Source organism: Equus caballus, chromosome 18 (assembly GCF_041296265.1).
Source record: "Equus caballus isolate H_3958 breed thoroughbred chromosome 18, TB-T2T, whole genome shotgun sequence".
NCBI lineage: Eukaryota > Metazoa > Chordata > Mammalia > Perissodactyla > Equidae > Equus > Equus caballus.
This window is the reverse complement of record NC_091701.1, coordinates 76,336,982-76,351,295: the sequence shown is the minus strand read 5'-3', so window position 1 is coordinate 76,351,295 and position 14,314 is coordinate 76,336,982. Positions and strand designations below refer to the sequence as shown.

At 48.4% G+C, this 14,314-nt stretch overlaps 1 pseudogene; it reads left to right on the top strand.

The window, feature by feature from the left end:
* The window catches only part of LOC100067956 (aldehyde oxidase 2-like), a 46,309-nt pseudogene extending 33,294 nt beyond the window's left edge, over positions 1-13,015 (top strand).
* Positions 13,016-14,314: the final 1,299 nt, after the last annotated feature.

Sequence of the window (14,314 nt, the reverse complement as noted above, 5' to 3'; positions counted from 1 at the left end):
GGCTCCCCAAGAGTCATCTTATTACCAAACAAAAGACAGTAAATTCCAGGGGTTCTAGGAGCTCTGTGCCAAGAACCAGGGACAAAGGCCACCTCTGTAGTTTTCATCCCATCGCACCTCCCCTCACTGCACAGCTGCTTCTCACCCAAACCACAGCCTGCTCCCTGCCCTCTCCCACGGAGCCAACTTCTCATCTTGCCACACAAACATCTTTGAATCAAAGATTTAAGCCTCTATTTGAAAGGCCTCCACCTTCCGCACAGAGCTCTAAATTGACGCGCCCGAGAATCACCAGCTGGGAGCTGAGTGAAGCGTGTTATCCCGGGTCAGCTGATGACTCACAGAACTGGAACGCCTCCCCTTTAAACCAGGCATGGGGAGCGCTGTTCTCAGAGGGAGTCAAAAGGCCCACGGTGGATGACTACTATTATTAGCGCCTACAAGCGGGGTGCCCCAGAGCTCCTCCAAGCCTCAGACGGGAATAGACTGGAGTCCTCATTTCTCTTCCTCCTCCTGGAAGGAAAAATACCACATTTCCATTCATCCGATTTAACAAACATTTCTTTAGTGTCTCTGTGATTCAGAGTTGCCCCCAATTCTCTACAGGACACAAAGCTGAACAGGACCAGGTGCCCTTCCTCCACGAGACTCCCGCAGAAAAGCCTGTGTTCATTTCCTGGGGCTGCCGGAACAAAGGACCACAAACGGGGCAGCTTAAAGCAACACATTTATTCTCTCACAGTTCTGCAGCCTAGAGATTTAAAATCGAGGTGTCAGCAGGGCTGTGCTCCTTCTGAAGGGTCCAGGAAAGAATCCTTCCTCGTCCCTTCCAGCTTCTGGTGGCTCCTGGTGTTCCTTGACTTGTGGCTGCAGACCCCCAGTCTCTGCCTCCGTCTTCACGTGGCCTTCTCAGAAGGACACTGCTCACCGGATGTGGGGCCCGCCCTAATCCAGTATGACCTCACGCTAACTAATCACATCTGCAGAGACTATTTCCAGATAAGGTTACATTTTGAGGTGCCAGGTGGACATGAATTTGGGGGTGGGTGGGACATTATTCAGCCCACTGCACCCCGTAAGAGGAAGTGCAGAGAGGAGAGTAATTAATTAATCCTCTAATCCTCCCGGGGGGGAATGAGAAGCATTGTGGAAGTTTTAACAGAATAGAGGCCCAGGGTTCAGGCCAGGAAGAGGGAGCAGCATCAGCAAGAGGCGGGTCAGGAAGGAGCAACGGCACAGGAGACCGAGGAGCGGGTGGGAAGAGACAGGGATGGAAATGGAAAAACCCCAAAGGCCTCGTGTCCTAATGAGCAGCAGGGCTTCCCTTGCAGACAATGGGGAGTTTTTGCCCACCTTGCCCGACGTGAACCCTTCTTCCCTTTGTGATTCCATTGAGTCGTGACCCGCGCGCTCCGTGAGACGGGTGTTTCGCTGCCTCTTTCCTTACGTTGCTCTTCCCCTGCACTGAGCTGTGCCTTCTGGCTCGTTTCACTAGGCAGCCGCACTGGTTCACATCTACACAGATGGGTCCGTACTGGTCACACATGGAGGCAACGAACTGGGCCAAGGCATTCACACCAAAATGCTACAGGTAAGAAATAAGACTGTCGTTAACCTCTCTATACGCTGTTGCCATGACTGCCATATGGCACTGTTGTGGGGTAAGTGACACTCCCTGTATTCAAACCCTAAGATCTGGACTATTTACTTCAAGAGCTTCTTGCATCTCCAATAGAAGGCTGCGGTGGAGAAATCCCCACACGTGCAGGTCCTCCTGGGGCAAGGCCAGGGCTTCTGGACGGCGGTGGCTGTGGAGACACCGGTGAGGCAGCCCTGGAGCGCTGGGGCGGCGCCATGCAGCCTTACCTGCTGTAGAACTTTCTCAGCTTTTCTATTCTGAGACCAGTATGTATAATTTTTACATTTTGGACAATATCAAGTTGCTAATGTATTAGTTTGACAAGTAAGGACAAGTGTCTCATCAACTGCTATCATCCTGTAATTTTTAAAGGCTATTTTAACACACACGCACAAAGTAGGAAGATATTTCAGGAGGAAAAAGAATAATGCTTTAAAGTGAATAAATTTCACTCTAATGAATTTATTAGCTTGTTATCTTGCACACCTGCAGCTTTTGACTATCCCCTCAGCTCCTTTGGACCACATCTCCCATGTTCCATACTTTCTGAAGGACTCCTCAATGCTGGCGCCTTTTAGCCCCCTTCCCATCCTTTCCCCAACACCTGCCACAGACACAGGCACAGGACTCAGGTCTGGCCAGTCGTGGCTCCTGAATCCCACTGGCTACAGGGATTGGTCCAGAAAGGAGGCACATGACCAAGCAAGGCCAATCGGACTCCTTTCCTGGGACTGATGTGTGGATGCCAGGAGACAGGACCTATGGTCTCCTTGTGGTGGTTTAGCTGCTCTGCTATAGGCCAGGGCTTGTCAGAGGCAGCTCTCCTGTGCCACGGAGGAAGCCTGTCTGCTGTTGGAAATAACACGGCCATCGTAGAAAGAAAAGCAAGTGTGAGAGGCTGCGAGGGGCCCCTGGGGAGAGCATAAAGCCCCTAGATGAAGATATATGTGACCCTAGCTCCCTCTGTTTCTCCCAGTGATGCGAACCATTAAATTCCCTTTGGATTTTCATCACCAAGAACCAATGAAATTGTCCTTATTTCTTCCATTTTTGCATCTTTCTGGGGAAATGTCATCACTGAACAGCATCAGTCTGAAGACTGGCATTGGGGACAGGTACACACCCACAGACATGTGGAGAAAGTGTTTTTGCCAAAACTAAAAGACAACAGCAGCCAAAATAATGCTCTTTTCTTTTCCTTCTTTCTCTCCCTCTTTTTTTTTTTTAAAGATTGGCACCTGAGCTAACATCTGTTGCCAATCTTCTTTCGTTTTTTTTCTCTTCTTTTTCCCCAAAGCCCTCAAGTACATAGGGGTTTTTTTTCCTGTTTCCTCTCCCCCGGTCCCCCCAGTACATAATTGCACATTTTAGTTGTGGGTCCCTCCAGTTGCGGCATGCAGGACACCACCTCAACATGGCCTTGTGAGCGGTGTCAAGTCCCCACCCAGGATCTGAACCAGCGAAACCAGGGGCCACCAAAGCAGAGCCTGCAAACATAACTACTTGGCAACGGGCTGGCCCCAACTCTCTTTTTTTATTTTTCATTTCTTCTTGATTAAATATCTTAATTTCCACATGTGTCTGCTGGGGAAACTGGAAGGAAAAGAGCAGAAAAGAAAAAAGTGAACAGCAAATCGTAGAGGAATATAAGCAAGTGGAACAAGCAGAAGAACAGGGGAGGAAGCCAAAGTTTAGGCGGGGATGAGGGCGCGAGAGACGACAGGCCCTTGGGGCCAACCACATTCCTCTGGTACTGAAACCGACAGATTTAAGACCAAACTGAGTCAGTCAATCTATCTCTATCTCTCTCTCTATTTCTCTCTCACTCTCTGTCCCTCTTCCTGCACTGTCACCGAATTAGTCTAATAATCTCAGCTTGGCCTGTTCCCTTACACATATAAACCTTGGAGAAAAGGGAACCCTTAGCATCCTAAATGCACCAAATTTGAATGGAAGGATTGCTGTGGAATGTTACCATAAAAACACTTTAAAACACCTACTAAAAAGTGGTTTTAGTTTTTAGAAGATACATTATTGTAGGCTTTAAAGGATATCTTGGCTATAATAAAAACAGTAATTCTTTTAATTAAGAAAAATAATGACTCAAATCTTCACAGAAGGCCTTACTGGACTTGACAACGTTTGTTGCTCTCCTAGGTGGCCAGCCGTGAGTTGAAGGTCCCCATGTCTCACATGCACATCTGTGAAACAAGCACAGCCACGGTGCCTAACACCATCGCGACAGCGGCGTCCATCGGCTCCGACGTCAACGGCCGAGCTGTGCAGGTGCTTCCTCCTGTCTGTCTGTCCTGGCTGCTTTTCCCACATCTCTGGTTTTCTTAGCTGGATACAGGCACAAGTGTTTGGCTTCAGAGAAGTCATCTGTGTCACTAAACATAGGCTTGGGATCACCAAAATGTCGGGAGACTGTGTCAGTCAGAGGGTCTAAAGTGAGGTGACGAACAGGCCCAGAACATAGTGGCTGCAACACAACACAAGTCTTTTTCTCGCACACATAGCAGTCAGAGGGCGGGTTCGTACTTCGAGCACCCAGCTCGGTGGTGATCCCTCCTTCCTCAGCGCGTGGCTTTCAAGGCTGCCCTGAGCCCCATCTTTCCAGGGAGCCAGAGAAGGGACGGAGCGTGGAGGCCCGACCCGCAGCTGCTGCCAGCCCCTCGGCTCCCCACGCAGAACCGTGTCGGGCACGTGCAGCTCAGGGCGGGCCGGGAAAACGTCGAGAGGGGGCGGGCGCTGCGCCCAGACACCACGCAGGGCGGGACGGTGGGTGTGGGGAGAGGGCAGTCTCTGTCCCCGGGAGACGTAGAAAGAAGAAGGGTGGGCACCAACAACGCAGCGCCGGACACACAGTTCCCGCCGGCAGGTGGGCGGCCCAGCGCAGGCAGAGCGTCCGCGTCGGTGGAGAGCTGCGGGGCCCGGCCGCTCGCCTGGTACTTATTTTCTAACTGATGTTTAAAAAACACCTGCTAAATTTTGGCTTTTTCAGAATGGAACCGTGACTTCATATTCTTTAATTCAGTATCTGACTGTACGTACTTTTGAAGTACTATCTCTGTGTCCTGCTCCTGTTAGAAACTGCCTCCTTTTCCCTGGGGACCCTGTGGAGAGGCGCCGTCCCTCACTCCCAGGACACTGCATTTGTGCTACCAAGAGAAACCACTTTCCAATCCATCTTATCTTTGTGGGGACACCTCCTAGGGGCTCAAAAACCAGACACTCTTTCACTCAGAACAAATGTGTGGGGAACCTCAAGTTTCATGAGATCCCATTTGGGGTGGAATCAAACACAAGATAGGAATAACTCTGTGTGTATGGGAGTTGTTGGCCCAAACTAAGTGTCAATCCATCTTCTAGGATATTGAGTTTTAGGTTTCTGTTTTGAGTGTCGGAAGCTTTCTACATCTAGATTATTATAAAAACAAATTTAATTATTTTCTCACTTCACACCCAAAGCCAAGGCCTTCATTGCGGTGGTGGGACGGTAGCTGGATGAACAGGTGGAAGATGGACAGAGAGCTGAACAATGTTTCAGACCCGGAGGGATACTGACATGTCATTGTTGCAGATTGGAAAGCACAAATTTGAATGAAAATAAGATGTTTTGTTCCATTTATTTTAATTTATGGGAAATACAAAAGAAGGCTTAAGTCAAAAATGTAGAAAAAGAGAAAAAACAATTACGAGCATGAATAGTCTTAGAAAGGGGACCTGAGAGAAGAAATTCAGGCCAGCCTACCTCTTCACAGGAAGTGAACCAGGAAGGAAAACCCTCCGGTAACTGACGCTCTCCTCAGGGTCAGGGGCTGTGTTGTCATCGTCTCTGTGTCCCCAGAGTGTCAGGTTCAGGCACTCTGTAAGCATTCATTGACCTAACCGATTATCAGTTAATATTCGTCCACACAAATCCTAACCACCGGGCTCTTCTCTAATGGGGTTCACTTCTTCACTCCTTCAAGAATGCTTGTCAGATCCTGCTGAAACGCCTTGAGCCCATCATTAAGAAAAATCCGGAAGGTACTTGGGAAGACTGGGTAAGTGCTCCCCTCCATTCTTACTAGAAATGAGAGAACCACCCAGACCACTGCTGAGAGCTCCATGGCCGCACACAGCCCACTGTGTAGACGGTTCTAAGAGCAGACTTCCTTCAAAGGGCGGGGTCGCCAGAGGTTGAGATGCTGCTGGACGATGGCCACCAGGTGTGTACGGAGAGGGCACACAGGGAACCCGTCACTGAGGGGAGCAAGGAAGTGATGAAGAACACCCTGACCCGCCCCGCTTAAATAAGGAAGGAGGGGAAAAGTCGAGCCTTCCTAGGCCACAAAAAGATGGTGATGTCTTGAGTAGGAAGGGGGAAACTAAAACAGGCCTGACTGCTATTGAAGATGTCTCAAGGGACATGACCCATCTCTCCACCTTTACGATATCCTGTGTCTTATTCATTAGAACAACTCTCTCACACTTACACACGCGCTGACTAGCGTTCTAACATGGAGAAATGAAGCCCCAAATCCCTTGTGAATGAAGCCACTACATCATGGATGAGCAGCAGGATTCTATTTTATTTCTTGAATTCAGACTTCTGAGCTCAATCAGAAGGAAACTGTTAGAGTGCACTAGCTGAGGAAAAAACATTATGATGAGTTCTATTATTGGTAACAAAGCACCAACAACAATGATCAGATATCTTTTTTTTTTTTTTTTTGGTGAGGAAGATTGGCTCTGAGCTAACATCTGTGCTAATCTTCCTCTACTTTGTATGTGAGATGCCTCCATAGCATGGCTGATGAGTGGATAGGTCTGCACCCAGGACCCAAACCCACAATCCTGGGCCACCAAAGTGGAGTGCGTGGAACTTTAACCACTCAGACACAGGCCCAGTCCCCAGATGTCAACTTTGATACATAGAATATTTTCATTTTCACCTATCAGATGGTACATTTATTTTATTTTAACTAAATATGCCCATTCTGCAGATAGAAGCTGCTTTTGAACAAAGAATCAATCTTTCAGCCACTGGATACTTCAGGTAAAAATTGCAATAATGTCATAACTTAGCTGAGAAAGCACGAGGTGACCCAGTTACTCCAGGCCTCAGTTCCCTCATTTATAGAATAAGTTGTTATTATGTGATCGCTGAGTTCTCTTCCAGGCCCCAAATTCTATGACTTCATATAGCTCTATGAGCTACGTCCAAAGAAATATTAAATAGTAAAAATACCCCATCGGGTAAAAAAAAATTATAAAACATGACTTACAATATCTAATCATTATTTACTATTCTTTATTGTGGAATAATAATATTCTTTGTTGTAAGTAGTAAAAAGATACCATTAGAAATAGTTTGCAATTCCATTTTGCCAACCTCCCTCCCTTTGCCGTAAAACCTCTCCCTTTTGAAGCTGCTTGCTGGGCAGGAGGAGATGGCCGGGATGGTGGTCACCGCTCTTCATTTGTGCAGGGTCTATCGGTGGGAGGCCCTCGGTCAATGCTCATTAATTGAATGAGGCACAGAGAGGAGCGCTGGTTGTCAAATTCAGGAAGTGTATGACATTAGTTTTACAATTTAATGAAACAAACCGCCGAGCCACACACATGTGCACACGCGCGCGCACACACACACACAAGGGTAAAGCAAATCCTCGTGAAGAAAGAGGGACGTAAGGGCCCAGCCCAGTGCCCCGTACATGGTAAGTCGTAAATTCCTGAGTTTAGTTTCACAGGAGAAGAGCAAATCAGCCCTCTAGCTGGCTCCGTCTTCCCTTATAAGTCAACGCATTGAATTTCTGGCCCTTTTTTACCAGCTGTGAATGACCACCGGTCCCCTGTGAGTTTGGTTAGCGTAATCTAGGGGTCCCTCTGGGAGCCCTGCTAAAAATCAGTTGAGCTTTTCAGCGTGCAGAACGAACACTCAAACCCTGAACCATCAAGATACAGATACCCTGTGAGGTCTGGACCGAGACAGTCGTTGGCTTCTCTCTTTTCGGCGTGGTAACTACAGCACAAAGAGCATCCTCTTTAAAACGGAGGGAAATGACAGTGCAGCCGTAATAGCTGGATTGTGAATACAGCCAGCCGTTTAAAGGAGCTTAAAAGGCGGTTGGAATGATCATCCAGCAAATGAAATGCTGTCATAAACCTTTGGTAACTTTTGAAGAGAATCAGCATTGTTTGCACGCCCCTCCCATAAAGGGCTTTCTTTCTGCCCCCAGGGGCTACGAGGCCTTCATGGACTGGGAGAAGGGGGAGGGAGACCCGTTTCCCTACTACGTCTACGGAGCAGCCAGCTCTGAGGTGGAAGTGGACTGCCTGACGGGAGCTCACAAGGTGAGTGGGATCTAACTTCCTCTTGGCGAGTTCAAGCATCAACAGCAGACTTGCATTGTACGTTAGTAGCCCAACTTCATTATGTAGCGCTTGTCTAGTAAGAAAAGATTCTTTCAATTCCACAGAACGTTCAGAGATCCAGCTTTATCCTGAATTTCCACTTACAAAGAAGTAGTCAAGAAGGAATTGCTCGTGACAGCCTAAAATGCATTGTTTTTATTACATTTCAGAAAACAAAACCACTTTCCAAAGGTTTTCCCAATAAAAGGGTTCTATTCCTAAAGGAAGGTCAAGTTATCTAATTTGAAGGAATAGGTACTTTAGTAAATTGTCTTGAGTAAACATGTTGAAAGCACATGGCAATGTGATAATGTTTCTCCAAAGTCAGCTGTCCCAGGGGTACTACTGGTCTTAAGAAAATAGACTGGGAGTTGAGAGGCAGGTGTGAAAATAATTCTTGTGTTTGCTATTTAATTGAGCTTCCAAGAGACCACTTATTGGAGGCAGCAGGCCACATTTAACTAAAAGTTAATTTCCACCATAAAGGATAAGCTCATGAATATCCCCAGGTCCCGTCTGGAAACAGAGATTACAGAAACCTTAAGTAGAATATAATATAATCCAAAGTACGGTGAATTGTTAGGAAATTTGTAGAATGGACTGATGACATCTCTAATTGAACACACAAATTACTCCAACATCATCTTGAACCCAAAATAGACATGGTCGAGTCATGTGAAATAGAAAGAACTTTGCAAACACTGACTTGTAAATTTTATCAAAATGTCTTTCACTGCCCCATTGTTGGTTAATTTGTCCACTGCTTAAATATTATGTGACTAAGATAAAAGTTGCGGTAAATGAAGGGATGACTGGACAGCGGTTGCCCTCGAGTTCCACTCAAGTTCATCCTTAGGACACAGAAATATCATGTCTCCATTTTCATCTAGATCATTGTGAAGAAGTAAACTCATGAAATTAGGATCATATGATTATCTTAAAACTGTTTCGGAATGTTTTTCACATCATGGTACACAGAGATAACGGTAATTCTTGCACAACACACTGTGGCAAACAAGGGAGACATGGTGGCAGGTGACCAGCCTGCCTCAGGCCCCCCGAAAAGCCCAGGTGTCAGTGTCTTGGCACCTGTAACCCCTTCGAGGCCCCACAATAGGGGGGAAGCTGTTTTTAGAAATCAGCTAGTTTTCTGATCCCCCATCCTAAAGGCCGTATTGTCAGATTTAGCAAATAAAAACACTTGACTCCTAGTTAAATTTGAATACCAGATAGATAACAAATTTTTTCTGGTACAAATATGCTTCATGCAGTATTTGGGACATACTTATTTTTTCTGGCAATTCCACCTGGGGTCTTGGCATAAATCCCTGAAGAAATGACCCTCTTGGGGATTTTCCAGAATTTGTGTTGCCAGAGACGTTACAATGCGGTCTTCCCTGTGCCTTCCTCATTACAGGTTAAGGTTCAGTCCTTTCAGTGTCACTTTGGTCTCTTGAAATAGTTCATTCCTTAAAGAGGCAAAACTTCTTTTAACTAAAGAGAAATCAGAGACTCTAAATGGCAGGCCTTCTTGCTGGCTGTTTGTGATCACTGAGCTGAAACATCTAACAGTTCAGTTAGTGCCCGGCCTTCTCCTCCCGTTGTCCAGCCCCCGTCATATGCAAAACATCCCGGGTTTCCAGGAAATTGAGGGCCCGCTCTGAGGTGTGTCCCATCTCCTGCCCCGCCCAGGTTGAGAATCGATGCCGGCTGGTGCCAGTGCCCAGAGGAGGTTGCCTGAGAGGCCAGCCTTTGAGTCAAAAGACAACTCCCCGTGCAAAGGGCTAGAGAGAAAGTAGGAACCCAGGGATGGAGCCTAAGCAGAGAATGATGATGTTGTCAGAACGAACACCGGCATGGGGGCAGCAGGAAAGCCCAGAGACATTCCTGAGATAGACCACAGGCACTTAGGGCTTTCTGTGGCTCCTTGACAACCTGCGTGCACATGCCCAGCGCTGAAACGGGAGGGCCAGATCAGTGTGATGATTCTCAGGGAAGGAAGCAGATTAGCAAAGTCAAAGGTGGTCTCAGCGTCTGCCCTTGATACAATCCAAGATCTTGCAAGTCCCCAGATTCACGCGAGCCGCGATGGCTGCCTGATTTCCTCAGTGAGACGTGATGCTGAGTGAGACCGTCTCCATCAAATCCTCGTGAGCCTCCGTGAGCTCCTGGGCTACGGTAGAGCGACAAATCCAGCTGAGAGTCAGATGAACAACCTGCTCAATTCTTTACTGAGTGACACTCAAACACCAACATGCCGTGGACTTCGGAGTCACTTAAAAGGAGTCAAGACCATGAATGCAAAGATCTCCTGGGGTCATCGACAGTCCTGGCACTACATTTAAAGAGCTTCACAGGTGTCTTAGCACATCTGATGTTGATGAGGTTCAGTTCAGTGTTAAAGCCAGCAGAAGTTCTGCAAGAACTAGAGATCATTTGAGTAAACCTTAAAATAATGTTTTTAATTCAAATTTTTATACTGAGATAATTTTAATTTTGGCAGAAAATCAGAACAGACATCGTCATGGATGCATGCTGCAGCCTAACTCCAGCCATTGATATTGGGCAGGTAGGTGCCAGCCCACTCAGATGAAGGCCACTTCTTGAAAGTCACTGCAGGCGAGGTAAAGGCCTCTAAAACGTGTACAACGTCACAGCTTGACATTTTCCCCCTTCAGATTGAAGGCTCATTTACCCAGGGAATGGGCCTTTATACCACCGAAGAGCTGAAATATTTCCCAGAAGGAGTCCTGTATTCCCGAGGCCCAGACGATTACAAAATTCCCACCATCACTGACATCCCGGAGGAGTTCAATGTCTCCTTGTTGCCGTCATCACAAACCCCACTAACCGTCTATTCATCCAAGGTAAGCCCCAAACCTACCCCTGGGCAATGTGACGGATGAGGCAGCCTGGGAAACAAAAGCAGAGAACGAAGGAGAAGATAGATGTCGGCCGTCATGAGGCCCAAATCACTAGAAATGCTTAGAATCTGGAGACGAGTCACCTGGAGAAGAGAGAGGTTCTGAGAAGATCAGTGATCTGCCCAGTGGTAATCCTGGGCCAATAATTCTATTTATTAATATCCTCTTTCACTGAAAACTCTAAAATTCAGGAAAAAGCTTTGATTTGGTAGAATAACATTTTCACTTAAGAACCTTAAGACTAAACTGTTTTTTAAAGATTTGCCCCTGAGCTAACATCTGTTGCCAATCTTCCAATATTCTTTTTTTTCTTCTTCTTCTTCTCTGCAAATCCCCCCAGTACATAGTTGTATATTTTAGCTGCGGGTCCTTCTGGTTGTGGTATGTGGGACGCCACCTCAGCATGGCCTGATGAGCGGTGCCGTGTCCGCGCCCAGGACCTGAACCAGCGAAACCCCGGGCCACTGAAGCGGAGTACGTGAACTTAACCCCTCGGCCCCAGGGCCAGCCCCCAGAATAGACTATTAAATGGGGTTGAAGGCGTGATGCCACTGGAATCTGAGAAGCAGTGGCAGTGTGGGAACGGTCCTGGGCCGAGGCCTCTCTCGACCTGGGGTCCTGCCCTAGGCCACCAACTCCCTGTCCTCTTAGCAAATCACTCACCTCTCAGGGGCTCAGGGTCCTCAGCCACACCCAGAAATCGACCTAGAGCAGTGGTTCTCAACTGGAGGGGGCAGCAGTTTTGCCCCCCAGGGGACATGTGGCAACATCCGGAGACGTATCTGGTTGTCACAACTCGGGGGAGATGTTATTACTATGGGCAGAGGCCAGGGACGCTGCTAAGCAGCCTCCAATGCACAAGACAGCCCCACGAGGAAGAATTATGTGGCCCAACAAACATGTCGATGGTGTCAGGAGGCAGAGACGCCAACCGCCAGTAATTGCTGAAGTAGTGGCCTTGCAGGTTAAAGGTCAGCCTTGATCTGCAGTGCCGGATCGGGCCACATGAAAACCACCCTCACAGCAGAAGCGTCCGTTAGGTCTGAGATGTATCATTAACATTTCCTTTAAAATATTTGGGAGACTTCTTACTAGGGGTGGCAAATTGAGATTTAAAACATGAGTCCTCATATATCTGCCAGAGTTTTATCATTTCCAAACTGGATCCCACTTTCAGCTCAGGAACCTCCTCTGGGCGCATGGTGATGGGGGCCGGGGGGGTGGGGGCGGGCACGGGTCAGCAAGACCTTTGGATTCTCCCTGGGCCAGAAGCCACTCAAAGAGGAAAAGGCAAAAGGAAGGGCAGAGGGCAGCTTTCAGGCCCCCCAAGTGTAATGGGGCCGGCAGGACCCTGAGTCCTTGTGACCAGCCGCTCACAGGCAGACCCTCAGGGAAATCCTGGGTGTGCAGGCACCCTGTGGAGTGTGCTGCGTGATAGTAACAGGGACCTGCCAGGGACCAGGTGCTGTGCTGGGTCCTTTCACGCTTCCTGAACTTCACAGCACCCTGTGAGGGAGCTGTCGTTGCCTGAATTTCACTGACAAAGGACAGGGGCTCCGAGAGACCATCTCACCCAGAGAAGCGGAGAGGAAGGGCCAGGATTCTGACGTGGCTCTTTAGCTCAGGGGTTGCACATTGGGCCAAATCTAGACCTGGCTCCTGACCTCTAGTGGCTTGTAGTCTAGTGTAGAAGCTTCTGAAATAAATGTACTTTCTTGCAGGGCCTGGGTGAGTCTGGGATGTTTCTGGGGTCATCTGTGTTCTTCGCCATCGCTGATGCTGTGGCCACAGCACGCAGAGAAAGAGACATCGCCGGGGACTTCACGGTGCGGAGCCCAGCAACGCCAGAACGGGTTCGAATGGCCTGCGCCGACCGCTTCACAGAGATGGTACGGGATTCTCGTCTGTTTTCCTAACCGGTGACTTTTCCATTTCCTGCTTGTTAGGCCTCTTAGGTAAATTTATAACCTAATCTGTGCCAGATCAAATTATAAGATACAACTAATCAAATTATATGATAGAAATAAATCACACAAATACCTTTTGTATACGTACCGTTAACTTTTTAAAAAGCATTTCCCCATCTGTCATTTAATTTGACCTCTCAGCAGCCCTGAAGTAGGAGAATTTATCATGCTTCCAAAGCAAATAGCTAAATGTGAACAACTGACTGATTCACCAAACTCCTGTATTTCCTCCCTCTTTCCTACCTAACCTATCCTACCCCTCCCCAAAAACAAAACCAAAGTGACCTGTGTGTCGCGTGGCTGCATCCCATACCGTCCCTTTCCGGGTCCGTGAACAAACAGAGCGCACACACCTGCCTCCCTTTAGCAACCACGTGACCTCATCAGCAGCTCCCGCTTTTCCACTTGATTCCGGTTCATGACGACGCCTCCCAGCCAGGCAGGAGGGGCCGGGGCCGTGCAGCCCCACGTGCACACGGCCTGCCCAGCCTGCCGAGTGCTGCGCCCAGTGTGGCTGAGGTCCTTGAGTCCACCCTGGGCGCCTGCCTCCTAGCGTCCTAATCGAAACAGAGGCGGCCGTTCGCAGGGACGGAGCACCGCGCTCAGTGTTCTACACAGGGTACCTCGCAAGTCAGCACTGCGGCTCCATCGGGGAGCTACTGTTATTTCTTCATTTTACTTTTGAGGAAACTGAGGTATGGTAACTTGCCCACCGTCAAGATTCGAATCCAGGCCATTCGACTTCAGGACAGTATGTTGCCTCCTAGAGAGAAAGGAATTGATTCTACACTTCTCAAAATTTGTGTTTTCATGTCTGTACTAAAAGAAGCCCGAATACTTAACTGACCTCTTCAAAACAGGCAGGCATCGAAAGAACAGTGGGACACAGGATGTAGGAGCACTGCTTAAAGAGCAGTGTCGTCCTTATTCGTTTCCCTCCCCTGTGTGACCCAGTCCTCTTCCCATCTCCGAATCCAACTCGCCATTTCTTGTTCTCCAACAACACCGACGCCCCTGTATTTCCGCCAAGTCTCCCGGGATGCTGCTGCCCCTCAGGCTGACCCCCACTGACTGCCCTGGGCACGCAAGTGACGCCGGTCACCTGCCCAGGTCAGTCCCTCTCGGATGGCCAGGGCCGGAAAGCAGCTCTCCTCCACCCCAGGAACTCCTTCTCGGGCTGGTGTGGCCTGGAGGGCCATGTCTGGCCCCTCCCAGCAGCACTAGAGACGCCGTCACCGCGGAATCAACCCCAAAAGCGTAGGCAGTTCTGACCTTTAAAAACATGTGCTCCATCCCGTTGTGCAGTAATAACCATCCTTTTCTGGACGGGGGCAGACCAGGGAAAGCAAAAACACTGTACGAGAAAAGATACTTCCAATCTT